The following is a 27,917-nucleotide window of genomic DNA, read 5'->3' as shown; positions in this document are numbered from 1 at the left end:
TTCCCCTTCCTTTCTGGTCGGTCACAGCCACTGTGCTCGCTTCCTCCAAGGGCTGATTTTGTCTTCTTGGTATTATACATTCATTTTAGTCTCATTGTGCTCCCAGGTTTAAGGCTAAGCTCACTTAGAGTTCTTTTGGCAGCTCTGATTAGGATGTTGAGCCAGGAAGACTAGGAGAATACAGTTATTTCCTAAACAAAATACATTTTTGCAACATGCAATCTGGTGCCTTCTTGCATACAGCTATGTCCAAGATGGAGAACATGAGAAGTATGAATATTTAGAGGGTCTCTGGCAAAGACTCTGAACTAGAAGTAGTGAAGGTATGAAGATAAGTCTTTATCTTGTAGAAGTTCAATTAGAAGAAGACACTCAACTAAGGACAAATAGATTTAAGCTTGTAGGCAATGCCAGTCAGTTGGCCATGGCTTCCTGGACATTGCAGTGTTCAGGAAGAAATAGTGCCATGATCGATTAACAGTGTCTGGTACGGGCATGGTCATAGTGAATGGCAGTGTGCCCGAAGGTGGCATAACTGAAGCCCAGGACATGAGACAAATGATCTCAGACCAACTTGCAAGAAATGGATGACACCCATTTTCTTAATGAGTGACTGTGAGAAAGGGCTTTTTACATTTTCATGCTTGTATTATGGCTATTGATAGGTACTCTTCCTCTGGGAATACCTACCTACTCTGTTTTTTCACTGTCAGAATTAGGATCCCTGCTGGGTGCTCTACTATTTGGCTTCAACTTTAGAAACAAACTCAAACACAAGAGTAAAGAATTGGAAATGTCACGATCTTTAGAATGTCACTTTCACTCACATTATGGGAAGAATAATTTGCATGAAAACTGATGTTGTAAAAACAATAATAACAACAGTAAAAAATCCTCTCCCCTCAAAGCTTCTTAAAAGCCATTAAAAGTAATTTTTCTTAATAGAGTTTAGGGGATATATATATGTGTGTGTGTGTGTGTGTGTGTGTGTGTGTGTGTATACACATGTAAAGAGAGAGAGAGGGAGTGAGAATTCCCCACTGGCTGCGTTCAAGCCCAGGCTTTGCCACTAACTAGTGGGAGATTTTTGGTGAATTATTTCACCTCTTAGAACCTCAGTCTGCTCATCTGTAAGATGGGACTAATGTATACTTCATAAGATTATTGTGAAGACCGAGTAAGTTCACATATGCCAAGCACCCAACACAGTGTTCTAACAACCAAGAAAAGTGTTCAGTGAATGTTCGTTCATAACTTCATTTTGCTTACATGCTTTTATGGTAATTCCTGGGCTCTTACACAAAGTTACAAAAGCTTTTCTGAATTTTCCTGAATGCTGTAATTTCCCTATGAAAAGAGTTTACTAGGAAGAACAGAAAACAGTAGTTTACCATGAAAAATAATTAAATTTTCCTGGTCTTGTCATAGAGGGCAAAGCTGGGAGTTTCTGTGGAGGTTCCCAAATTCAATAGGTGCTGTATTCCACAGGAGGGACTAGATCTTTGTGTTTTTACAGAAGAGGTTTCTGAAAACCAGTCAGACAGTCCCAGAGCTCAGCCGCTCACAGTGCGGGTAGATACAGAGAATTTCTGAAATTCTGCGTGCCTTCCTCACTCAGGGATGGGGCACAGGGCGCTTTTTCCTCTCCTCAACATTAGGGAAAGTGGTGAAATAAATATTATTCCCTCAATTTGGGGGACATACACCCAAAGAATCTAGAGGGGAGAAGCTGTGGCTTTAAGAGCTGACTAGGAAGGAGGGAAAAAGGGCAGGGAGAGGAAGAAGGGGAGGGAGGGAGGAAAAGAGAGAGAGAGAGAGGAGGAGAGGGAGAGGGAGACCGCGGGGGTGCAGCGTCAGTGTTTCAGCACAGCTACGCTCCCACTGATAAGAGTGTTGCCCTGGACTCATTATCATGGGTCTGAGTTATTCAAAATCCCTGTCCCAGAGGACCCTGAGCAATGGGCACCGGGACCACATCACCAAGAGAGCCTGGAGGAGTGGACCCGGAGAAAACCAAGCCCAGGGAGGGGAGTGGGCAGCTGGAAGAAACCAATGTGCCACAGCAACGTGCCATTGGAAGGGCCCAGCGGGGCCTCAGGAGACCTGGTGAAAGGGCTCCCCAGAGTTAGTTTGAGCCATCTGCTTGCCCGGAGAGCAGAAGCCACCCTAGGACATTTGGGCAAAATGGGGCCACTCTTCCCCACCACCTGTCCTCTCCCCATCTCCACCTGACCTGCAGAAACAGAGTCAGCAAGCTGCAGAAGGGAGAGTCATTCCAACAGGGAGAGAAAGAGGGACCAAGAGCAGCTGGGGCTACTGCTGGTGGTGGTGGTGGGAAATTTGTTAATTTCAAAGTTTTGATTATTGTCAGGGAACCGGGCATCGCATTTGCAATTTAAAGTGACCAGAGAAGACTGTATTCCCGTAAAAGAAGTCATGGGGCAAGATCCCCAGCTTTTATCCAGGGAGAGGGGAAGGCCCACGGCCTCTGAGAAAGTTGAAAAGGACAGTGGGAAGCTTTGATGATTACCCCCTGAATACCAGCGCTGTCCTTTCCCCTCACTTATATGAAGGGGGGTTTTGATAATCATAAATTGCTAGATAAAGAAATTTAAACGTGTAAGTCTCTCCTGGTCTCCCACCCGCTCTGGGCTAACTCACCGTTGTGTGTGCACTAGGGAGCCAGGTGAGAGAATAAGGAATTATCTTTTTACTTTTTAATTTAATTTTAGCATTTGGGGCCTATAATTAAGTAGCTTGTCTAAATTCAATATGACTTATTCATAAACATTAGAGAATATTTTCTAAGTCACTGCCATCTGTGATTTTAAAAACAGGTAAAAATGGGGACTGTCTTTACCTTAACTATGAAGGTCAGTCAATTACACTGAAAAAGGAGAGTTTGTGGATCACACTACAAGGACTCTGTTAACCAACGGTGGCTGGAAAATAGAGGAGAAAGGTCGGCAAGAACGTGACACTGAGGAAAAGAGAGAATTTGGCAAGCGGCCAGAAGTAGAGAATTCAAAATTGTGAGCAGGGTATACATTTTCCCATAAACTAGGAATTTGGTTTATTTCTGAGAAGTAGTTGCTGCTACAATTTATAACACTGTTGACGTTTCGGGACTTAGAAAATGGGTACTAGTCAAATGCCTTAGTTGCTGAAGTTCTTCTGATGCTTTTAAAAACCTGAGAGCTCCAGCTGGGACAGCCAGTGCACACCAAAGGAGAAAACAGTGAGATGCTGGGGAAAAGGGACGGTCAGAAGCACCAGGGAACCTTGACCTGGTCATCTGACAGCTATGTTAGCAAGATCATTCACATTAGTAATCAGCAATATTCCTAAAGTATAGTAATGATGTGCCTTTATGAGTCTTCATTTCCTCTCTCATCTTTAATTAAACCAATTCCAAATTCCCAAACACACTGTTGAACAGTCTTTTGTTTAATTGTTGACAAAGAAGCAATCTAATGCGTGTGTCTTTGTTTTCCACTTACAAACGATGAGGAGGGGTGAAAGGGCCCCACTAGATCTCAGTGATGTAGGACAGGAAGAATAGTGTCAGTTCCCAAGGTGTTTCACGGGAACAGTTTGCTTACAGAGCAGGGGCTGAACCCTAGGCATGCCGCCCATTAGCAGGAAACATCATGGAAGAAACGCCACATCTCAGGGAACTGACAGGCCGGCCAGGTAAGAGTCAACGCAATTGACACGTTTTTCATTCTTACTGGATCTGAATCTTTCTCGAGTCCTTTGGCAAAACAAAGTTAGCAGCCGCCGCCCGGTTCTGAACGGGGGACAGTTCCTACCTCCACAATACAGCAGCTAAATCTGGCGGACTCTACCCTCTCCGGGCAGGGGCTTTTCATGTATTCATTTTATTTTGTTTGTTTGTTTTAATTTTTTAAATTTTAAGATACATCATCTCTGTTCTTAAATATTTCCCTGTATTTGTGAGATTTGTTATTTTCTCTTTTTATTTGGGTTCCCACTCAATGTTAGGAGATGTTGATAGAATAAAGTTTTGATCCAGTAGATACTCAGAAGATTAGATGAAATTTACACAAGATGATATTCCATTGAGATGAGGATGAAGTGAGGCGTCGTTGTAACTGCCCACCTGACTTACTCCTGGGGTTACAGGTGGGCAGGGCTCAGTGCCCAGGAGATGAATCCTTTTCTTGAACACAGTATAGATACCCACCATCAACCCACGTTTTAAAATGATATCTGAGTTATATATTTACCATACTGAACAGCACATTGGCCAGCTCTGGATTATTTAAGGGTTCTTGATTTCTCTATGGTGTTGTTTTTCGTCTCCTGCTCTGCTTATTCAACTAGAAGGTAGGATGAGGAAGACAGAGGAGGGGAGAGTAAATTTTGCAAAATGTTAGCTCAAGGTTTGGTTGGGCATGATGTTGGAACCAAAGGTTGACTGGCTTCATCTGTGATTGGGAAGAAATACTCAGCGATACAGAGTAGGTTCTCCCAGCAAAGGCCAACTAAGCAAGACTCTCACCACTGACGCAATTCTCCTCGGGCCTGGGGAGTGGAATTTGGAGAGATCCTTTTGGAAACGGACAGAGAGCTTGCCATTTTGTTCTATGCCCATCTTCTCTTTGGAAACTTAGAGCTTATGATTAGCCTATATCCAAAGGCTTGGAGTGTAAGAGTTTGGTTTTTTATACAAATATTAATACTTTGCATTTTAAAAGTATGCTTATGTGAATAGATAATACAGACATACTGAGAGCATTTTCCATGTCAAGAGTGGAGGATTGAGGTAACTATGTAGATAATTCTAGCAAAGGGGGAAAAAAAACTCTTTGTCTGGAAAAGTCAGGCAATTGTCTAAATCTCTCTGCTTTATTCTAAATAGTTTCAAAATTAAGAGTATTTGGGTTTTTTTCCTATGCGTTTACTCACACACAAACTGATCACTCACATGCTCACCTCACCTACCCACTCACTCAGCAAATCCCAGTGCCCAGAACTGGACCACACCCCGTTGCCCTCATTCCCACTGTAGAAGACTGGGAAGTTATCCATGAAAATCTGCTCTTTGGGATTAATAGGAGCGTCCTGTAAATCTTGCCAAGTATGGCATCAGGAACCTGCCAATGAAAAAGAAAGCCTGGACTCCCAAGAGTTAAGATGGTCAAGATGGCAGAAGTTGACACAAAACTAAAAGCCTTTCTGTTGACAAGAATCCTGCCGGCTCTTTTCTCCTCCAGGGAAACTGCGGTAATAGTCAAGGGCTTGAAGGGATCTCCTTGAGGCCCTCAAGGTCCTTCCTTTTGAGGACTGACTGCATAGTAAGATGTGGCTGGATTTACCCTTCACTGAAATAGGTTCTTACACTCTCTTGAAAAGGGTTAGATTAAAAAAAACTGTGTGTGTGTGGGCGAGGTAATCAGGTTTCTTTCTTTCTGTATGTATGTATTTATTTATGTATTTATTTATTTATTTTAATGAGGTACTGGGGATTGAACCCAGGACCTTGTGCATGCTAGGCACACACTCTACCACTGAGCTATACCCTCCACCTCAGATTTTAAAAAAATTTTTGGATAAGACCAATATTATTAAAATTTGATTTCTGCCTTCCATTTATTGAGTTCCCACTATGTGCCAGGCACTGTTCTAGATTTGGGGAGTCTGAGAAATAGCCGATGATCTTAAATGTTGTTATTAAATCACTTTCATGGTGCAAAAGAAGATGGCTAAAAGGCTTGCAGAAGTCAGAGAGCAATAAGGTTTGGGTTATTTATGGGGGGTAGAGCCCTTGAGACCTCTGGTCCCCCAAAACGTAATTGAAACTACCCATCTCTCACCGAAGAGTAGAAATGACAGGCACACAGTAGGGAATGCACTTCAGTTTTCACAGAACAATGTTCCTCCCTAGAGGCCACCCCACAGTGATAACCTCTGCTGTCTTGATTCCTCCACAGGGATCCGTGTGAATTAATTACTGGGTTCTACCACGCTCTCACAAAGCTCCCCACTTTATCTGTGAATATATTATAATTTTTTTATGAGTCCTAATTGGAATAAAAACAAATGTATATTTCAATCTGTGGTTATTTATAAGATGGGGAGTGTGACACCTCACACCAAAGCAAATGCCTTCAAACCGTCATAGCCTTGGTTTCAATGTGTGGCTTTTCATGTTATTTTCAATGGGAAGAAATGAAAATATTTATAAATAGGATCTAATGCTTCAATTTCCAGTTCTCTTTAGAAATTTTTACATTTTCATCATAATTTAACTCATTATATTTGTCCAGTGTGATGTTCCATGTACCAGAAAACAAATGCAAACTCTTAAGGAGGAACTGGAAATATTTCTTTTCATCACCTCTTTCCCCCTTTCCCCAATGACTACAAATCAAACTATGGGTACTTTTCATTTTCTTCCCAGCTGCCAACACTGTGGAATTGCTAAAACATTTTTTTTTTTCCCTGCAAAAGAGAATCACAACTGTGGGGAAGCCATCATTTTGTGGAAAGATGAGCTTTGTAAGCCTTTACATGGCTTTGTCTAAGACTTTAGGTTTTTAACGTCAGCAAAAAGTACCCAGAATGTGGGAAGTATTTCTGCTTCTGCCTGCTGATGCCAGAGTTAAATGATTAAATCAGATTAGTTATTTATTGCTTGGAGAACACTTTTCAGCTTGACTCAGCCTTGGTCCTTAGATGCTTTAGTAAACATTCCTAAATGAAGCCCTGGACCTATGGACTGTTTATTATGGTATTTCTTCCTAAATGAGAGAAAAAAAAAAGAGCTACAACAATGGTAGCAGACAACCTAAAGCAGGGACCTGTGATCGCCACTATTTCAAATTCTTTGGAGCAGTGGGAATCAGTGAAGGAAATGTTGGGCACTTTGCTCAAGAAGGTGTTACATGCATTTAGCATCAGCTAGTGCTGTGAGTTCATTCAGGCTGTGAAGCTGAATTTAAATTAGTATAAACAACAAGCCTCTAAGGGGGAAAAAAAAAAAGGGGGTTGTGGAATGAAGCCACGCCAGGTGTCATTAAAGAAGCATCAGTTTATCACCACCCAGTTTCATGAGTCCAAGATGATTAATATGCTTTTTGTGAAAAGAATATCTATTGTTGGGGCAAAATTAAATGTATTTTGATACTTGCATGCAATATTTATCTATCTGTTCAATCAGAAAAAAAAGTTGTCCTCATCACTCTACTAGATTACTTTTTCAATTTCCTCTTAGTAATTTTTTTTTTTTAATGTTCTTCAGGGTGAGACCACTGAATTTCTCATTGCTTACAACAGAGACCATAACTCATTAGAATTATGCTGATGAGTTTTTCTCATAAAATTGCATCTGCATTTTCAAAGGTGACAAATCTGCACTCTTACCCTTAACCATTAGGCAGGTTTTGATAGATGTAAGTAGAGAGAGCCACTGAATTCTAGTTGTGGTTTCTCATAGTTTTCTGGTTCGTATTTTAAATGTCCTTTAAAGTATGTACATATAATATATATACACACATATATATAATATATATATATATAATGATATATAACATATAAAATACATACTATACTATATATGGTATATATTATATTTATATATATCTGATTTGGTCCTGGGAAAAAGTTAATTTATCATTACAAATAAACCACTAATGTAATGGTTTTCCAACTGTCCGGTTCTAGGCTCAGTATTTTAAAACTTATGCCAATAGTATGAATTTTGAAATTTTTAACTTCAAAGCTGCTTTTGAAGTACAGTCTTATCATGACTGTGTTTCACAGTCATGCCAAGATGAATTCATTTGTATGTCGTAAAATAACGTAGAAGTTGACGTAGTGATGCTTACATTGAAGAGCAATGGAGATATTTAGTCACAAAACTATTAACTTAATCCACAACTGAGAATTAAAAAGTAATCTGCTTAACTTCTCTAAAAATTTGGGAGTATTTCTCGCAGTGTTTGTGGTACCAGATTTGGTTTCTGAGAAGGGTACTTTCTGATTCCACTAGTTTCAGATTGCAGGAACAGTTGAGGTGTGTAAAACCACCGACATTATCCCCATTTCTACTGTGTTATCTCTGTGTGAGCTGAGAGGGAGCAGAAACCCTGCTTTTTAATATTTTAAAACACATATGATTGTGTGATCTCAGAAAATCAAAATCCTGAGTAGCACTCCCTTCTGTGTTCATCTAAATGATTTATATATCACCTTTTAAATGTAAATGATTTAAGTATATTTCTTCTTAAAGATGTTGTCTTTTATATTAAAAACTTAAGTCTTTCCTTTAGAGCCAATGATACTGAGAAGATCCTTGCATTAAAATCAATTTCCAGCTTGCAAACAAATCCTCAAAGTCCATGTGAATTTAAAACAGATTTTTGTCTTTCTAGCTGTGCATGTCACTGAATGTCCTCCTTTTGGTTGTCTGGGAGAGCTTGCTCACATCACCTGCAGATTTACTGAAGGTAGATGGAAATGTTTTTTATTCTAGAGCATAAGAGAAAACCAACGGTAGTTAAATGAACCTAGCAGGTAAAACCCTCGTGGTCCTGCAGTTTGATTAAATAAAGTACCACATTTTGTCATAGGGAAAAGTGGATGGTGTCATGTCCAGTAGCTACACTGTCATGTTGTGGAGGCGAGCTAGACATCCCCTAGCCTTCTATTGCTGATCATCTGGAGAAAGCAAGGTGGTCAGCTCACCCTGTTACTACTGATGTGAGCAGTGGACTTAAAGTCATTGAACTGGCCCTCTCTGCATGCTGGGGCAACCACGAGTTTCAAGACCCAGGTGGTCTAGGGACCGAAGTGGGAAGGCAGGTGTCACGTGGTTCTTGCTATGTACCTGGCGCTGGGCCAAGCACTTAACATCCTTTATTGCTTTTACTCCTGACAACAACCCTGAAATGTTAGTACAGTAGTTTAAAAAAATTGAAGAAATTGAAGTAAATAGACAAATGTCATTTTCATCAGATCCGGTAATGCTGGATGGCATTATGCTTAAAAGCGTTTCCATATAAAACTTCAATATACTAAATAGTCCCTACTTTAGATCAGCCACCCTAAGTGGATTAAAATATATACAGGTGAGGAGAGGGTGATATTTATGGAGTGACTACTGTGTGCGAGGCATGATATTGGGCTGCCCGTGATGCTGAAAGCAGCGTCACTCAGAGGAGAGCAGTCCTTTGAAGCAGCCAGATCTGGGCTCAAATCCAGGCTCTTCCACGTTCTAACTCTGTGGCCCTGGGAATCTGGTTAACTTGTCTGAACCTCTGTTTCCTCAGCGGTAAATTAGAGATAATAGTGCAAGATCATTGTGGGAATGAAATGAAACAATGAATCTAAGCAACATGCTTCTCGAATAGCGCATTAGCTTATATAAAATACTCTATTCATTCAGTCTACAGATTTTATTACTATGTTAATGCTTACTGTGTGCCAGGTGGTATTCTAGCCACTGGGCTACATTGGGGAACAGAACAAAAGGTTTTCAATGAGTATTAGAGCACAGTGAATAAGAGCGGTCTCTGATCTCAGACAAAACTGGGTTTGAATCTTGCTACATCCAGCTGGATGATCTTAGAAGTTTCTTAATCTGTACAATGGGGATAAACCATATTCTGCAGTTGTGCTCGAGATGAAGTGAAATAATATACTGAATGCTAATCACTCTTTGGTACGCAGAAAGTGCTCAATAAATGGAGGCAATTGATTAATTTTATCATTGTTATTACGAATCCCCCAATGACCCTGAGCGGAAGATACTGTTTTCATGGCAAGGAAGGGAGAACTGCAGCTGAGTAAGATTAGGTGCCTCGCCCGGGGTTGCAGAGCTGTTCGGGGAGCGAGTCTAATCTGAAAGCGGGCTGCCTTCCATGTGAGCACGTCCCACCTCTGTTACTCTGAGACTGGGTTATTGTGGCTATCTATTGACAAGAGTCAGATCAGGGGGCGTGTAGTGTGTTTTTCTTCGTGTGTCTGTGTGTTGCCCGATTGATGCCATTTACTTGCAAGTATAAAGCTGCATCACATCTTAACTTTACTGTCATTTTCTAAGCTCTTCACCTTATGACATCTTCCTATCTATCTCTGATCTGTTTCTCATTTCTTTCTTATTGGCCATAAGTTGATGATATGCTACCCACGTCTTTGAGAAGATTGCATCATGCCAACAACTTGTGGGCCAGCAAGAAAGTTACAGTGCTACAGTGTCATGAATGATACAATGAACATTTATTGAAAGGCTGGATGCATTTCATATGTGAATTTGATGTTTTCCCCCCTTTGATAGTATTATGCTTAACCATAAAAATTGTTTGCAGAATGTTGCTTTAGGGGTGCTAAGTCAAAATTCAGCACTTCCTCTCTTTCCTTGCCGCCTGACCCAAGTCAAGTTCAACTTTCATTCTTCAGTTGGAAAAACTGAGATATAAATAGCTTCTACTCCCATCCCTGACTTTTTACTAAATACTGCTAAAAAGGAGCCATCATCAACAGCCCTACAGAAAGACTATACACTAGATACTATACACTATACACTAGATACTGGATTTGATTAAGATTATTTATCAAGTAAATAACACTTCCAAAATTATAAGACCCCCCACATTTTTTACAAGTTTAGTGTTTGTGGAATTAGGCCCCTAAGAATAATATTTTCTTTCTACAAAAAAGCTATTATGAGGTTGATGGTGTAACTTAGATCAGTAGTTTTCTTAGACTCATAATGCAGAATTAGATTTTTCTCTTTTTCTGCCCAATGGTTTACCTCATTAGATGAGGAGCAGCTTCCAAAGGGAAGGCTCTAGAAGTGTACAGGGCCTTGCCACTTTGGGAGCTTATTCAATTCTGAGATCCTTTTACAGAAGCCCCAGTCAAGGGTTCACTGGGATAGAGTGTCCTACTTTGCTCTGTAAGGCTCACAGCTGAGCGCCCACAGGAAGCACATACTTCTTTCTTCATGGTTGTCCACATGGCTAGGATGCCTCGTGAAAGGCAGGGGACCTCGAGTCCCTCAGACCCAGATGCCTTGAGGTTGATTTTCTCTGGCAAGATGAAGTGGAGATCTGAGGTTCACTTTTCAAGGTTATCTCGTGGCTTTAGGGACTTCCCTGAAACTGCTTCTCTAGTCCCTCTGATCCACAAAAATAATAATGGTGAGAATATTGATGAAAATGCTCTCTATTTATTTTGGCAAGGTTTATAGCTCATTAGAATTTTCAAGTGTGTGTGTGTGTGTTTATGTATCTTCAAGAGAAATTTGTGAGGCTGATAGGGCAAGAATTACAGTTCCCGTCTGTAGATGGAACAGTCAGATTTCCAGATTTGTGACAAATCTATGGCGGATCCAGGAAACGAACCGAGGTCTTTGAACCCCAGACCCTGGGGAAGGTGCAGGGGGATGGGTGTGGACTTTGGGCTGACACCTCAGTTTTGCTGTTTACTGAAGGTATCATCGCAGGGAGCTGCCTTAACTCTCCTAAGAATTTGTTCATCTGCACAGCTGGGATAATCAAACCGACCATGATCAGAGGGGTCATAGATGATGCCTGCCCCATGGTGAAGCCTCCGTGTGTGGGAGCTATTATTTCTTTTATTCTTTTCTAGACATCGCTTAGCCTGAAGGAACATTCAGCAAAATAGCTCCGCTCTGAGAAATAAGATGGTTAAAGAGTTTTGCACACTGAAATAAGCCACATGGACATTATTTAGGGATATTATTTTGCCAAAAGGGGGCACTAATTGAAACGCAAACTACGCTAGTGAAACAGTTTCCAAAGTTCAGACCAGCTTTGATGGCACTTGGTGTCTTGTTACTTATTGCCTGTTTAGAATTACAGATGTAAATTAGGTTGCCCCGTTAGCTAATTGGCCCCTTTCCTATTCTTTAGCCAGAAAGTTGTGCCAACAGTCTTGATCCAGGATCCCACACAAGAACACATTTCTCCAATTCCAGGGACATGAAATACTCACAGAGGAAGAATTAAAAAAAAAAAAAAAAAAAAAAAAAAAAGCAATAGCCAGGAAAAAAATGTGTCAGCACAACAATCCAAAGTTCTGCTTTAGGTAAGAGGGATCCTGATTCTCTCTGGCTCATCGTCAGAGGGAATCCCCGAAACTGGATTTTTAATTCTGTTTCTGCCCACTCCTCTAATTTTGCAGGACAGGCTGCTCTGCTGACTTTTGCTAGGGGAGAAAGGTAGAAAGAAGGATTTCAGAGGGTGCTTAATTTTCCAGTTCTTTAAGTTGGCCAGCTCTCTGGGCGAGTGACATGAATGGGCTTAACCCTTTCATTTCAGGACTGGAGGAGGTAAGGAGGGAGCGGGAGCAGTGGCGACCTTCTGCCAGCTGCAAAGGTAGAGCAGAACAATCCGCTGTCATCACGAGGGACGGAGCCTCGCTTCTGCTGGTGGCTCTGAGCAGCTCTGAGAGCCGATGACGCCCTGCGTGTCAGCAGCTGAGCCCCTGCAGAAGCGAGGCCTCCCATCAAGTCCATCTCCCGTAATCGCGGCGGGTCTTCGGGGAGCATTAGCCACATTCACCGTGAAGGGCGCCCCACTCCTCAGGACGGGGAAGGACCAGAGGCCAGGCCCCGTCGCGCTCCGCCCCCTCCGCTCTACCCTTGGCGGTGTCACTGCAGGTGACAAAGCTCCAGCCAGCGCACCGCAACGGGGCGCCTCAGGAAGGCCACCCGTTTGTCTGCCCTCGGTGTTGGGATTGCAGTCCCCGGGAGTTCCTCGGAGAGGTGTGGGGTCCCCTTTCCGCACACGTGCTATGCAAGTGTGCACCCAAAGCAGCAGCGCGGAAACCGCCTCAAAGCCCCGGGGGCAGAGCGGACCTTCCCTGGAAGTGGTTCCTTTTAGATTGGAGTCGTTATTTCACATTCAAAAACGTGGACAGGGATGCTCCTGAATTACTTCTTGCAGCATTTCCCAAAGTGTAAATGGGGTGGACAGGGATTCTGGGAAAAGCGGGGTGAATAATTTAAAGGGGTATGTGGCGTGTCAGCTCGGAGGGGCGGGGCCCCTGCCCGTCCTCATCCATATTCATCATCCGCGGGGTCGCCCCGAGCGGACCGAGTCCCCAGACCGCCGGGCGGGGACACGCACGCGACGCAGGGCGCTACGCTTCCCCGCGCGCCTCACCATTTGTGCGACTCTTGGGCTGGTTTTTTTTTCCCCCCGAGGCTCACACTTAGGGACACACTACTTTAATGCAACAGCCTCTCCTGAAATGAGGAACTAGAGCTCGCAACTGGGCTCAAAGGGGAAATCTGATACGTTAGTGGGAAGATTGAGGTTGTTTATTGTGGTTATTGTTTTATCTTTATTACGCGGATGAAGCCAGGGTAAAATTCTTATAATGTTGCTAACCCCGTAAACATATATTTCCCAGTCTCTAGAATGAGCTGATTTTAAAAATGTTCTATTTTAAAAACGCTACTTGGTAAGTATTTCACTGAATGTGATTGAATCTTCACCCCTTTTTAAAACTTCATAGAGTGATATTTGCCAATGAGAAAACAAAATCTTTTTTTTCAAAAAATTAAAATATAATTGCCGACAAGGCTGTAAGTTCCAGGTGCACAACACAGTGATTGGAAATGAGAAAATAAAATCTTTTGTCAGGCTGTTTTTGAGTTTTGGTTTAGAAAACATGGCCAAACCCATTTGTTGAGCATATTACATAGATAGATTGCTATGTTTGTCATATTTGGGGGTGGGGGCGAATCTACATATGCCAACTCTGAATTTTTAGATACCTACTCTGATTTTCAACAAAACATGTTTGATTCTTATTTATGCGAAAGATCTAAATAATGTATTCTAGTTTTTGTATTAAAATTGTATTCTGTAATATGATTTGGTAGCTTTTTAAAAAAAGTCAAATTTTTTTTGGAATCACCAATTTTATCATAGTAATCACCTTGGGAAGGGAAGGAGAGAAATGGGTGGAGAGAGTGTTAAAGGTGTTAGGTCGAATCAGTCATGTTTTCTTTCTTTTAAAAATAAGTAAGAGAATGGAAGCTTACATGGAAAAAAAGTGAATATCCAGGTGGTTGAACAAGGATTTTTTTTGGTGCTATTTTTTATGGAAAAAAATTGCCTTTTATTTTTCGATGCTTTCAAAGTGTTTCATTATAAAAAGTGAAATACAGGTGTACATGTGAAACTCCCTAAATTCCTGATCAGCAGGCTTTAGCTGGATGAGTCTCATGCATCTCATCGGCTCCAGGCCCACTGTCAACACTCCACACTTGGTCTCCTTTGCGTAAAGTTTAAAGTTAGTTTTACAAACATGGGCAGCTGTGGCTTTGTTAGTTCCCCTATGCAGACAGACCTAATAAAACCCACAGAGGGGCTCAATGGACACATTGAATAAGTTCATTATATCTCAATCCTTTGGCTGAGACTTGCATTTCTTATAACTTGGTCTTCATTCATCTTATAGTGATTCTCTCTAAAAGATTCCCATATTTCTATTTAAAGTATGTGTTGGATTACTTTAGCAACCCATAATTCCGGGTCAATTGCTGCTTTTTCATCCTAAAAGGAATAGCTACAATATTAATTTATTGATAAGTTAATGTAATTTATTAAATGCTTATGACGTATCAGGCACTGTGCTGAACCCTCTTCCTGCTATTAGCACATCTAACCCCACAACAAAAGTGCACGACAAGTCTTATTACACACATTGTGCTGACGAGGAAAGTCCTGTAACTTATCCAAGGCCACAGAGGTAGAGACGTGTTCTCAGACACACACCAGACCTCTGTCCTTCAAAAGCCTATGTTCTTAGTCACTCTGTTGCTTTCTACAGATGTTATTTACCTATTATTATAATTCAGAGGAACATCTCAATGCCAGCATCAAGGTTCTTCAATTCTAAGACATGTATTTTCACCACTTTTGAAAGTTACGGCATTGGAATGTCTTCCTGCCTCTCCTCCACCTCTCTCCAGCCCAGGCTGCTCTTAGTATCAGCAGATTGTTCTGCTTTGACCATGGCCTTGTGGTCATTTAGGAAGCAGTCCTATCCTGCAACAAACCCTTCCTTCTCACCAAACCAGCTCTGCTCAGCTATGCTTTATTCGTTTCATGGTGTGTGGATTCTTGGGTCATGTGAATGGGGAAGTCCCTTTAATTTTTCCTTCTTGTTATATATAAAAAGTAATGTTGTTTAGCTGATTTTTTTTTTCACTTGACTGGCTCTTTAAAGACTGAAGGGAGGGCTTTTGACTTGCTGCCACTTAAGAAAATTTCACAGTGGTCGAGAACTAATTTCATCAGGAAGCATTCTGAGCTTCAGTTAAAATGTAAAATGCTTTCTTTAGCCCCAGGATAAAATAAAATTTCATTTGCTTTTACTTTTCTGCAATAATGCCAATAAGGAGATATTGCCAGGGGCACGAGGGAAGCTAATTCTTTAGCTGAACAAATCGATGGTAAAGCTACTTGCCAAATCCTGACCATACCCACTGAATAAGCGCTAGGAACACACACACACACACCCACACACCCCTATTGAACTATCCAAAGCAAGGATGAGATTTCCCTGAAGTAAATTAATATTTTACTATTAAGATTCTCACATTCTCAAATCCTCACACAGCAGGTTTCTGTGCACAGTTATAAACTGAAAACACATAGCTTCTTTTTTAAAAGATCTTTTTAAAAATTATTTAAAAAATTTTTTTGTGGGCAGGGATGTAATTAGGTTTATTTATTTTATCTATTTATTAAATGGAGGTACGGGGGATTGAAGCCAGGACCTCGGGCATGGTAAGCATGCGCTCTACCACCGAGCTATACCCTCCCCTCAAAATAGCTTTTTGATGAATAATAACACGTAACATTGAGTGATAGCATTATTAAGTGATAACTATGTGCCTGACTCTGTTCTAAACACTTTAGTCCGAGAAGCTGATGCTATAGTAATCCCCATTTCTCAGATAGAGAAATTGAGGCACAGAGAGGGTTAGTCAGTTGCCCGAGGTCTCACAGCTGGTGACTGGCAGCCTGGTTCCAGAGCCCATTCTCTTTGCCTGTACTGCCTCTGGTGTATATCCAAACCAAAGAAAGGTTTCCACAAAATGCTAGACCAGCTCTAAACCACGATGATGATGATTGTGACAGTGACGTATTGAGTCTTTAATTGTGTACTCAGATGCTATGGTAGGTACTTCTTTCCAACACACTGTCTCATTTCATCTTCATAATCTAGGGGCTTAGATTTGCTTAGCTTTATTTTACAATGAAACTGAAGCTCAGAGAGCTCAGATATTTGCTTAACGTCACAGAGCTAATTATTGGCTGACCTGGGATTCAAATAAGTCTGTATGGGTAGTGCCCATTTTCTGGTTTCCATGCTTGCGAGGGTTCCTGATTCAGTGAGCAAAGAGAACCAAAATGTTCTCAGCACTGCAATCGCCATTATCAATTTCATTACACTAATTACCAGTAGGACACGGGCTACCTTCCCACCTCAGACTGAACTTGTGTGTGACATGGTTTTAAAATACTTTAACATCCCTAGGTAAGGTATGTGCTCTGTGACTTTAGAATGTAGTGCTTTGTTAGAATTATTCACTCTTTGGATCAACGTCTGACTTCTGAATTAACTGCAAATGAATGGCAGGTTCAGAAAGGTATAAAATGTCTGAAAATTTTCCTCCATATTTGATCATAACTATTAGTTGGAAAAAAAAACAGAAAAAAATCCTTAACTTATATTGAGATTTCCCATCCCTTTAAATGTACTGAGATCCAGTAAACAGAAGCGTAGTCAGATTCTAAGATAGGGAAGTCAAACAGCAAGTCCCAGGTGGTAAAATTTCTTCCTGTTGAGCTTCTAAGTCCTGGAGCCTGAAGGAAGGCATATCTCCCTCTGTGTGGGGAGCATCTGCTCAGCCAAGGAGGCAGACCTAGGACCACCTGCCCTCTGAGCATGAACCACTGGCCAGGCTGCCTCACAGCGGTTGCATTAGAATTTTGAGGATGAGACTCTGGTTGAGGAAAGCTAAGTCACTGCCCCAATGTCATAAAATAGAGGGGGAGCCTAAACTCAATCCCAGGCAGGTCTGAATTCAGTCAGGGCTCTTAACTACTGAGTAATCCCTCCTTGGTTTCCACGTAGCCAAGAGAATCTTAGCTGTGGGGACCAAGGATCAGGGCATTTCCGATAACAGAACGCTCCTGCTTGATGCCTTCTCAACAGACCTACTTCACCCAATCCTCAGGCGAGTGAAGCATCCTTCTCAAACTTGGGTTTAGATTTTAATGTTATTTCTTCCAGATGAACTTTAAATTGCAAAAAATAGTTGATGTCAGGAGTTCAAATAAAAGAATCTTGAAATATAGTGAATATTTTCATTGTGTCTCTTCTGGAAAAGCTCTGTGGAGATTTGTAAGGAACTGAAAATCGGCTGGATATATAGTAATCCTAGTGTACACGGTATTTTGAGCATTAACTTAATTCCAATGTATTCTTACTTTTTGTACCACATTAATACAAGCCAAAGGAGTACACATACACACACATACACACACACACACAAAAGAATACTTGCCCTTTTGGGGGGTATAATTTGACTATTTTGTAAAGCTTAGACAAGTATCTTTGTGCTAAGAGATGCAGAGCAGACACCTTTCTCTGGGAAGATGATGGTGTTTATATTACAAAGATTAAAAAAAGAAAAAAACATAGTGCTGCAATGAACATAGCCACTTCCTCTACTTTGGAAAAGTGACTATCTTGGTCTCTTCTTGCACTAGGAGGGGACGTGATGCTCTTGGGACGTGTTTCAAACTCCCAGACAAGATTTTGCAAGTGGGCATGATTGATTTCTCTGTAAATGTAAGTTGTTTTCTTACTTCTGGAGAGGTTTGTGTTTCACAGCAAATCAGCTACCATAACTGATTTCTACAATAGAAAAATTAACGTTAAAATCAACTCTTGTGCAATATATGCGGATGCCAGTCAAGTTTCTACTCTGAAGCCTGTTTTCTCACGGGTACCTGTGGGCTGGGAGAGCTACCCCTGGGATGGGGACTGGCAAAGGCCACACGAAGCCAAAGCTGTCACTCTAGCCCCTGAGAAGGAGGTGGATTTGTGCCTGGCAAAATGATCAGCCACTAAATCATCAGAAGAAAAACTCCTAATAATTCGTTCTAAACCATAAGGCATTTTCCCCATTACAAATACTCAAGTGGTGGGGCAGAGTGGTACGTTTTACTTAGATATCAGAACAAAAAAACTTAGAGGGAAATAAATACACATCAGTGGTTATGGTGTCTATCTTGAACAGTTAAAAAAATTTTTTTGTCCAACTATGTAATTTTTTTAATTTAATTTTTTTGTGAGGGAGAGGTAATTAAATATATTTATATACTTACTTATTTTTTAGTGGAAGTACTGGTGATTGAACCTAGGACCTCCTGCATGCTAAGCACACACTCTGCCACTGAGCTATTCCCTCCCCTCTTGAACTCTTAAAATTTACATCTCAAGGGCCAGCCACCCGGCAGGAAAGAATCAGGGTGGTGTTTTTTAGGTACAGTTCTAGGAGACAGCTTCCAGGACTGACCTGATCTGAGTATGAGTTAGAGATATTATAACCAACTTTTCCTCCACACCAGTACCCCGTCCCTCCAGAAACCTTAATAGGCTTTTGAGAGCCTCCAATTTAGAGCCGGCTGCATAAGATGATCCTTTGATGAAAAGGGATTGGAACAAGGGTTAAAGCCGACACTGAGAGGTGAGTGTGGAGGGCACGGCGTTCACACAGCCCTCCTTTAACTTGTGTGCTGTGCACCTGAGATAAAACGATTCATTACCTGGGGCCGCTCTTTGACAAGCTCCATCGTTCAGGCCCCTGGGTTCTGACGGGACAACCCTGCACCCGCCCAGGAAATATAACAAGGTCAGCTTTTTTTTTCTTTTTTTTTTTTCCCTAGGACATGGATGGAGACGGTTTAGCTTATAATGCATCTCTGTTTACTCTTTATGTAAAATAAAAACAGGGTTCAAGACATGGCAATTCCTGTTCTCTGCAGAGCAGGCCAAGCAGAGAGGAATAAACTCACTCACTGGGTGAATAACCCTGGGGGTAAAAATCTTGGCGAGGAGGGAAGCGACTTCTCTCTTGTGTTTCATCATCAGAAACAGAAACATTTGAGAACAAGGTGCCCTGCCCTGCAAGGCTGGGCTCTGTGTCAGGCCTTTGAATGGAGGGCGTCCCCGACACCGTCAGCTTCAACCTCTTTGGTGTTGTGCGCAGTGTTTTGGTTTACTGGGGGTCTTGAAGAGGGGCCACCCTTGTCTGAAGCTCTGTCAGCAACTTGGTGGCCAAGACGCAAGAACACCAGTGGTGTAAGGGATCGGATGTGCTTGCTCGAGACCTGAGGGAGGTTTACTGGTCCTGGCAGGTTGAAGAAAACCTACAAGCAGGCCAGAGACCACTGAGCTTCTGTGAGAATCAGCAGGAGGCCAGGCACGGGCAGCGACTGGCACTGGGCTTCTCTCTAACTCACATTTTTTTTTTCTTTATTACTTTTCCAGGACATTTTGAATCATTTCCCATCACCTTCCCATACATCCAGAAATTGGCTTTATTAAGGCTAATTTCGAAATCTTAGAGCCATTAGGGAAGGGAACTTATCAGTTTCCTCCGTTACCCTGGTTTCACAAAAAAAAAAAAAGAAAAAAAAAAAAGAAAAAGAAAAGAGTAAAACTGAAATTTTATTTTTAAAATTTAACTTTTTTTTTTAAAGAATTCCTTAGTCATGAAAAGTAATTTCTTCAATGAAGGGCATAACCATGAGGCATCATATAGAAATCAAACCAAAATAAAACTTAAGACATTCCAGGGGGAAGGCAAAAAGAAAACCTTGCTTCTAAAAGAGACAGACACCTCCCAACCCTTCTCCTATTCTTGACGTGGCTGGTGAACATTATTTATTGGCCTCCAGTGGAGGCGGTTACATATCACTGTCATGCAAAAGCAATTCATTTCCTTTTCCAAGTTCAAGCTGCCAGACAAATTCACTCTTGGTCCCATCTCCCACTCACCTGTCCTTGTGCATTAGTAACTAGTTGACCCGTGACCCCCTGAAGGCTGGAGAGGGCATTGCCAAAGGCCTGTGAGCTTGCTACGGAGCCCATGGCTGCTACTGCCGCAGCGGCTGCAGCCTGACTTGCTAGTGGATTATTAACCAGCTGCAAAGAGAGAAAAGATCAGGGTGAAACCACTGAGACAGGCACAGGCACAGCACACGGAAACAACATTCACTTGGCAGAGGGAGTCCTCGCTCCCAGCGGCTCATGCAGAGGAACCCACCGGAGGGGGCTGGGGAGTTAGGGGAGCTTGGAGATGAGGCTGGAAGGGAAAACAGTCTCCACCAACACCGGGCTGCTTAGTGGAGCCTGGGTTTGGGACTAGCCCCGGGAAAGAGGGAGGTGGACCCCTAGGGCAAGGGGCGGGAGCTGTTAAGACCTTCCTAGATGGAGAAAAATGATTTTGCGAAGTCCCTGGATTTTGTTCTCTAGATGAAATGAAGCTCGGAGGAAATGCCTACTTTCCTGGAAGTAACCAGGCACAATGTGGCATTAAAACAGGATGGGAGTAGGAGTGGGGGAAAGGAATGGAGTTGAAGGATTTCTGCAAATAGATCTGTCATTTTCGTGTGTGAATTGCAGTTTCTTTTAGGGTCATCCAGTAAGGCAGGGGCCTCCCCTCCACCTCCTTCTCCAAGGAGGAAGGAGACCAAAGTCAGCAGAGTTGGAAACCTCCAGCCTCCTTGCTCTCAGAAGGTGAGTCTAGGGTTAGGATTTTTGGGGGGCTTGCCCAAATCATGGGATTCATGGCCAGTGAGAAAAGTCCTTTGGTGAATGGTCAGATTGATAGCAGTTTGCTGTTTTTAGCTAGTATATGGCCTTCCCTTGGCCTCTTTCCTGGGACAAGAGTGAAACTGGGAGGAGAATTTGACTGCGGATGAAGGATGGGGAGCCGTCCAAGGAGGAGGTCATGGCTGCCAAATTTTGTCTTTCCATGGAGACCAGTTCAATATTCTTTATCCTGCCAATTTTCCACGTCACAGGTTTTCAGGCCTTCTGACCATGAGGCAGAAGTGTAGCTTGAGCTAAAAATCTGCATTTAGGTTAATGACTAGATATAAATTCAAGAAACATTTAAACTATTTTCACAGTATTGGTTTTGATACATGAATTTCATTTGTATTTATTCCAGGGTGTTATTTTTCCCATATAGTTCCTCTCAAGTACAACAATTGTTGTGTATAATAATGCATTTTCCATCACCAGTTCCCACATCCATGAAATTCCTGCATTTAGCAGAAACCTGCCAAGACTAAGACTTGGCAGAAAAAAATTAATGCCATACTTAATTCAAGTCCTGGAAACTCTTTTAAAGATGCCTCTTTTTTTTTTTTTTTAAACTTTCTTCTTTACTTTCTCTTTGCTGTCTCAGTTTCTCTCTTTCCCTTTTTCTTTCCTTCAAAACAAATTTTATTACTTAATTCCTTTTGAAATTTGCCTAGAGTTTATATCATCTGATGAGAACAGAAATACTAATTGTCAGTATAACATATCAAGAAGGACAGGAATTTAATAATTATTTCTCCCCCCATCAATGTGGTATCCTTATCTTACTGGTTTCTTTATTCACTTATAACCAAATTTCACATAACTAGTTCTACAGTAATTCCATTGACGCAGCATATTGTTTTAGAAATGAAAATCCATTTTCAGCTCATTACTTTATATATCTTTTGCCTTTATCTCTCTCCTAAGAGATAATGATGCTTTTCTTTTTAAGAAGAGAAGAAAAATTCTCATTTCTCAGCCTGAGTAAGGAGAAACCCTGCCTTATCCCAGATTACCACCATGGGATTTAAAATTCAGCCTGACTGCACCCACTGTCTGCATGTATCGCTCACTTCCCCACCTTCACTGGGCCTTGATCTTGGTTTTCTGAGTATGTTTGTACAGTGTGCTTGAGGCAGGTAATGGTATATGCTGAATGGAAACGCTCCTTGTTTTTCGGCTTGGTCCTACCTGAAGGGAAAGAGTTCATTGTGTGTTCTTTTTTTCACTACAAAAGTGAGAAGCCCCAGGAGGAACACCTTCCCCAGAGGGTCCGGACAGACACTGCATGGCGGTACACCGTTCTCAGGCCATCTGCCAACTGCTGTGTTTCCATTTCTTTCACGCAATACAAATTGAAATCATCATGAAATTCCTGAGTTTCAGGGGGATCTCACAATAAGCTTCTTAATCTCAGAGAAAGATTAAATTATGTGCAATTTGGTTTGAATGTTGAAAATGCAATTTTGTCCATGAATTTTGGGTGAAAAATTCAAATCATTACGTACACAATGCTTTCCAAGATAGGCAGTGATTCCAATTTAAGGAAGAGAGACTATTTAAAAGAATTGTAAGACATTTCCCTAACATCTTGGTCAATCAAAAACTCATATAGGAAATTTTAGAATTACTCTCTGGATACAATGCAATAGTGTAGATGAGAATTCCTGACGTGTAGGACACTAGTGTGTTGTTCAGCTATTGTCCCATGTATGTGTGATAAATTCGGGCACTATATAAAGGATATACTGTTGTTCTGCATATAAAACAAAGCAGCTACTTAAAAGTGGGCTCTGAGCCTTTGTGTTACGGGGCCAGGAATGGGTACACTTCTACTGCTTTGGGAGATTGCTTCAGCAACCACAGACGTCCAGATTTGGTTTGTATCTTTTTTAATGTTTATTTCCTCTATATCCTGGTGCTAGGTTGAATTCCAATTTGTTCCTCTTTTAGCTGCCTTTCCCTCTTAACGGAGCAAACGCCAATTCGATGACCTTCTTATTGCCTGGCTTGCATCCCTAGGTCTTTGTGAAGGGCGCAGGGGCTCTGGGGAGATGCTTTGCTGGCCCCGGGAAGCAGAGTCGGAAGTGAAGGCGGGGGAGTGAGGGGTACATGCAGACAGCGGGTACAAGTCAATCTGTAAGCTGACAGCATTTCAGGTGGACCCTGGGTATTGTTGATGGGTGCAGCTTCGTAAATATCTTTTGGCTTTTCTATCTGTGACTGTCAAGGCAGGGATGTAATGTACATTAAGATATGTGGCAGGGATGGCGGAGGGGATGGTCAGGAAACCATACGTGTTCTCTTCATCACCTCGGGTCATGTCACTCTGTATTGTCCCCCGTCATGTCATATTAGTAGTGTTCCTCTCAATACTTCTTCCTGATTGGAGACTCAGGGTAGATTTAGACAGTGGGGAGGCCCAGGCACAATAAATGCACATAATGAGCATGTTAACATTCTGCGATCAACTGGACATTTTGAAGTTGCTGCCAAGTGTGTGCCTTCAGATTTCATGGCCAATGTACCGAACCATTAAAGGATGGCCCAAACGAGGTCTGACTGGATTACGTACTTGTGTTTTCAACGGGCCAGCTTGAACGACATGCTACATTTTGGTGCATGCTTGTTTGTAAATGTGGAAGCTCTGAGAGCAAGGATCTGCTGAGAGATAAGTGTCCTCACGTCACATCCAAATGGATGCTGGGCCTTGAAAACATCAAGTGGTAGTTCTCTGATTCTCAGTCTAAAAACCCACTACCAGAACCACTAACTTCTTGACAGCCCCCTGCCTGCGAATTTGGGAGAGTAAAATAACAGAATGAAAGAACAAAAGTAGTTTTGCATCAGTTGGGAAGGGCTGCAAACCTCACAGAGCCCATCCGTCATGCAGTTGAGGGCATCAGCTCTGAAACCACCCTGCCTTGGCTTGTGGCTTCAAGTAAACCATGCCTCAGAGTCTTACAGATAAAATGGGTGAAAAGATGGCGCTACTGCTCACAGGGTCATGATGAGAATTAAATAAATACACAAAAAAGTTGTAGGACAGAACCTGGTATATACCGTGTTCTAAATCATGCGAGCTGTTAGTCTCACAGTTCACAGCACACCAGGATTTTGAGCCAAAAAATTTATCAGAACTGGAACTCACCTCCATAACTATCTTCTTTCTCTGGAAATCATGTGAACTCAGGTAACCATATTCTCTGTTTTTCTATTTTAACTGTATTCTCTAAAGAGTAGCTTGAAGGAAGCTGTTGGTTAACTCATAGGATTGTTAGATGAGGTGACTCGCATGATTTAAAAGATAAAGATGCTGTTTAAAAATATTTCAGACTGGAGGACACCAGAAAGAAGTAGTTAATTCATGCCTCCACCTGCTTATCCTGGACTTCTCAGATTCAATCATTTATAGAGAAATTTACAGAGAAAGCAGGGTTTTGATTCCAAGGTCAGGGTAGGTAGGTAGCAGACCAGCAAAAGGCTTTTTCTTTTGGTCCGTTATCACACACTTGGTTTACAACGTTTGTTAGGTTTCCATAAGGACAGCCATCCTGCAGTTTAATCCCTGCCTTATGTCAAAATATTGTGAATGAGTCTATTCCACAGTTGCTGATTTGATAGTGAAGGCATGCAGGAAGAAGATTTATAAAAAAAAAAATTTCCCTTGGGATTGGCAATGGTTGATTTCTACATTCACATATCAGTAGGGATATTGGGTACTCATGTAATGAGAATAAATCCACATCCCTAAATCTGTAGTGCTTTCTGCACGTTCTTGTCATCTGTGGACACTAAGTGGTGATGAAAAGAAAAGCTTTGATATCGCCTCTTCAGGGAGGGCTCTTGGACGATGTCCTACGTGTGATGTCATGTACATGTCATCGTGGATGATGGCACTACCTGACAGAGGGGGTGTCTTCCTTCAAGGCTGGCCCCATCTTCTCTTTCTCTGAAAGGCTCACAACCTCCAGCCTGGTAAAGAATTCAGGTTTCTTGAATCTGAGCATTAGTTGTCACAGTAGTCTGCATGACAATTTGCCGAGGACGTAATTCTATTATTATAAATCTTATTTACAAAACTCTGGCTCTAGGATGATATTCTATGTCTGTAGCTTTATTCCAAGAGGCCCTTATGAATGCAGCAGGCTCAGACCTTTCTGGGGAGCAGAGCTGCCCACGATCTATAGTTTTATCATTCCCCTCGTGAGCTATGTGAATTTTATAGAGTATGGATTTTAGAGCAGCTCTTTTTGCTACTAACTTTTCAATTTAAAACTCTGAAACTGTGGTGCCATTTGTTTCTAAACGAGGATGTTCATAAACTCATGCATCACAATTCACTCCCCGTTTAAGCTCTGAAATGACCAGCAGTGGCTGCCTGGAAACAGGTGCATTTACATACATCAGGGCTTTGACTTTTCTTATCCTGCACATGTGAAAAAACATGTGTCTTGGCTCCCTGGGACTCTTTTAACCAAATGAGTATTTTCACTTCTTACCCTCAAGTCTGCTTTTAAAGGTCAAGGAGATACCAGTAGACAAATAGCAAGAGGGTGGTCATCTCAACGACCCATCTGATGTGTGTTTTATCCAACTAAGCTTTTCCCTTGGGTCCCATGATTGTTGGGTTATAAAACCCTCGTAACAGTTAGAAATCAGTCTTGTGAGTTTTAATATTGAGCCAAGCTTTGCTGCTTGCTCTCTGCCCACTTCCCTGGAGAGATGACCACATGCCAGACGCTGACCATCCAACTTTCCGCCAACTGGAAGCCTGCATGAGCATTGCTGAGAAGCCTCAGCCTGGAGAGCCTGGGATTTGCAGTGATGGTTCCTCGGCACTGCAACATCCTGAAATACCTCTGAGTCATCAGTGTAAAACCACACTGACTTCTGTCTGGTCTTGGAAAGAATTTCATTTCTTTTATTTTAAGTTTGTAGCAGAACGATAAGTACAGTAACTTTCCATTAATGCTCCAGTAACTTTCCATTAACACCCAGCCATCCTGGCTAACAGGAATTTTTTAAATGACCTAAAGTCTGAGGTTGAGTTCCTCAGAAGCAAGATGAATGGGGAAGGGAGGAGTTCCGGTCTGGTAGGGGCCCTGGAGTGGGAGATGGACCTCAGAGCTATCCCATCGCCAGGCAAGGAAGCTGGGTGTCCACACTCTGCACCTGACAGTCCCAGTTAATAGCCCTGGGGGTGGAGGAGAGGCTTGGAAATCCAATCTCTGGGCACTGTTAGCTTTTTGATTTTGGGGCAAAGTGGAGTCCTTGGAAGAAGAGCTATAAATGCTGTTGTTGAAATCCGCCCCCCAACTCCAAGGAGTAGGGGGAACTCACAGAAAAGAGAGATTCTGGGGGATCTGGGTGGAACACAAACATGCATTGCTACAATTCAAACGTCATTCCTTTTCACTCACTAAAGTCTTCATCCCGCAAAGATTTACCCAGTACCCACTGTGTTTTGGGCACTGTGTGAGGGAGACGGTGCGAATGACAGAGTGACATGTTCCCCACCTTCGTGGGGCTTCCCCGTAAAGAGATCTGGCGGGAAGAGAGAAGAAGTGGGAAAAGATGAACGGGCCAGGGAGCTGGGTGGCAGGCTGGGGCGGGGTCATGAGAGAGGAGGTGGTGGGTTCAAAGAGACCTGGGAGGGCAGCTCTGAGTCTGTGTACCCCGTGCTTGCTCTGGGTTGCACAGAAACGTGACTGGCCAGGAATGAGCCCTTCTATCTGAAAAGGAAGGGGAAGCAGCACAGTATAAGGATTAAGAGCTTGCATTCTGGAGCGAGATTGCTTGGGTTCCCATTCTGAGGCTGCCAGTAACCCGCTGTACCTGGGTGCTATGGCCTCCAGTTCATAAATCCTCCGATTCATATGTTGAAATCTTTCTTTTTTTAATTGAAGTATAGTCGGCCTACAATGTTGTGTTAGTTCTTGGTGTACAGCACAGTGACTCATATTCTTTTTCACTATAGGTTATTACAAGCTAACACAGTTCCCTGTGCTGTACAGTAGGACCTTGGTGTTTATCTATTTTGTGTATAGTAGTTAGAATCTGCGAATCCCAAACTCCTAATTTATCCCTCCCTCCCCCTTTCCCCTTTGGTTATCGTAAGTTTGTTTTCTATGTCTGTGAGTCTGTTTCTGTTTCGTAAATATGTCCATTTGCATCATTTTAAATTTAGATTCCACTTATAAGTGATATCCTAGGGTATTTGTCGCTGTCTGACTTACTTCACTTAGTATGATAATCTCTAGGTCCATCCATGTTGTTGCAAATGGCATTATTTCATTCTTTGTAAAAATCATAAATGTTGAAATCTTAACCCCCAAAGGTGATGGGGGGACCTCTGGGAGGTTCTTAAGTCACGGAGGTGGAGCCCTCATGAATTGGATTAGTGCCCTTATGAAACAGCCCCTGCAGCGATCCCTGGCCCCTTCCACCACATGAAGACACACTGACAGGGCCCCGTGAACCCGGAGGAGGGCTCTCAACTGATCTCGACCATGCGAGGGCTGCGCTGATCTTGGACCTCCCAGCCTCCGGAACTGTGAGAAAGAAATTTCAGTCTGTGCTCTTTTGTGACAGCAGCCTGAGTAGACTAAAACACTTTCTGTATCTCAGTTTCTTCAATTTTAGTAAAATGGGAATAATAATAGAGGTAACAACATCAGAGGGGTGGTGTGAAAAATACATGAGTTGATATATGCAAAATACTGGAAGAATTCCTGGCCTATGGTAAGCACTATGCAAATTTTGCTATAATAATTTTTATTCCTTCCAGGAACTTAGGGCCATACTGTTGTCTTAGGCTCGAGTCCCCTCTGCCCCTCACTCCCTCCAGGGGAGTCACACTGGGCTTTTTGCAGATCCTCAACTACCCCGGGGGTTCGCACTTGCTGTTTCTACGTCTGCAACTCTCTTTCCCATTCGCATCTCTTTTCTCTCAGGTCGCCTCCTTAGAGACACCTTCCTTGACTACTTTATTTAAAGAGCTCTTCCTTTCTTTCAGA

The 27,917-nt window shown here is 42.2% G+C and overlaps 1 protein-coding gene and 1 long non-coding RNA gene across 5 annotated transcripts in view; one reads left to right on the top strand and one right to left on the bottom strand.

Annotated features, from left to right (window-relative positions):
• Window positions 1–27,917, bottom strand: part of POU6F2 (POU class 6 homeobox 2) — a 326,831-nt gene that overhangs the window by 15,949 nt on the left and 282,965 nt on the right.
• LOC123614601 (uncharacterized) overlaps window positions 1–27,917 on the top strand; it is a 136,131-nt gene that overhangs the window by 106,840 nt on the left and 1,374 nt on the right. The window contains exons 4-5 of one of the 4 annotated variants that reach the window (XR_012508281.1): window positions 17,790–17,871; window positions 20,723–20,826. The exons of 1 other annotated variant lie outside the window; for it this stretch is intronic. This is a non-coding gene — a long non-coding RNA (uncharacterized LOC123614601). Of the gene's footprint in view, window positions 1–17,789; window positions 17,872–20,712; window positions 20,827–27,917 lie in introns of all 4 variants that reach the window. 2 more of the 4 variants (XR_006722034.2, XR_006722038.2) reach the window with 2 other exon arrangements.

The sequence above is a fragment of the Camelus bactrianus genome, chromosome 7, assembly GCF_048773025.1.
Source record: "Camelus bactrianus isolate YW-2024 breed Bactrian camel chromosome 7, ASM4877302v1, whole genome shotgun sequence".
Taxonomy (NCBI): domain Eukaryota; kingdom Metazoa; phylum Chordata; class Mammalia; order Artiodactyla; family Camelidae; genus Camelus; species Camelus bactrianus.
The sequence above is the reverse complement of the archived record's forward strand: the minus strand, read 5'-3'. Positions and strand labels throughout refer to the sequence as shown.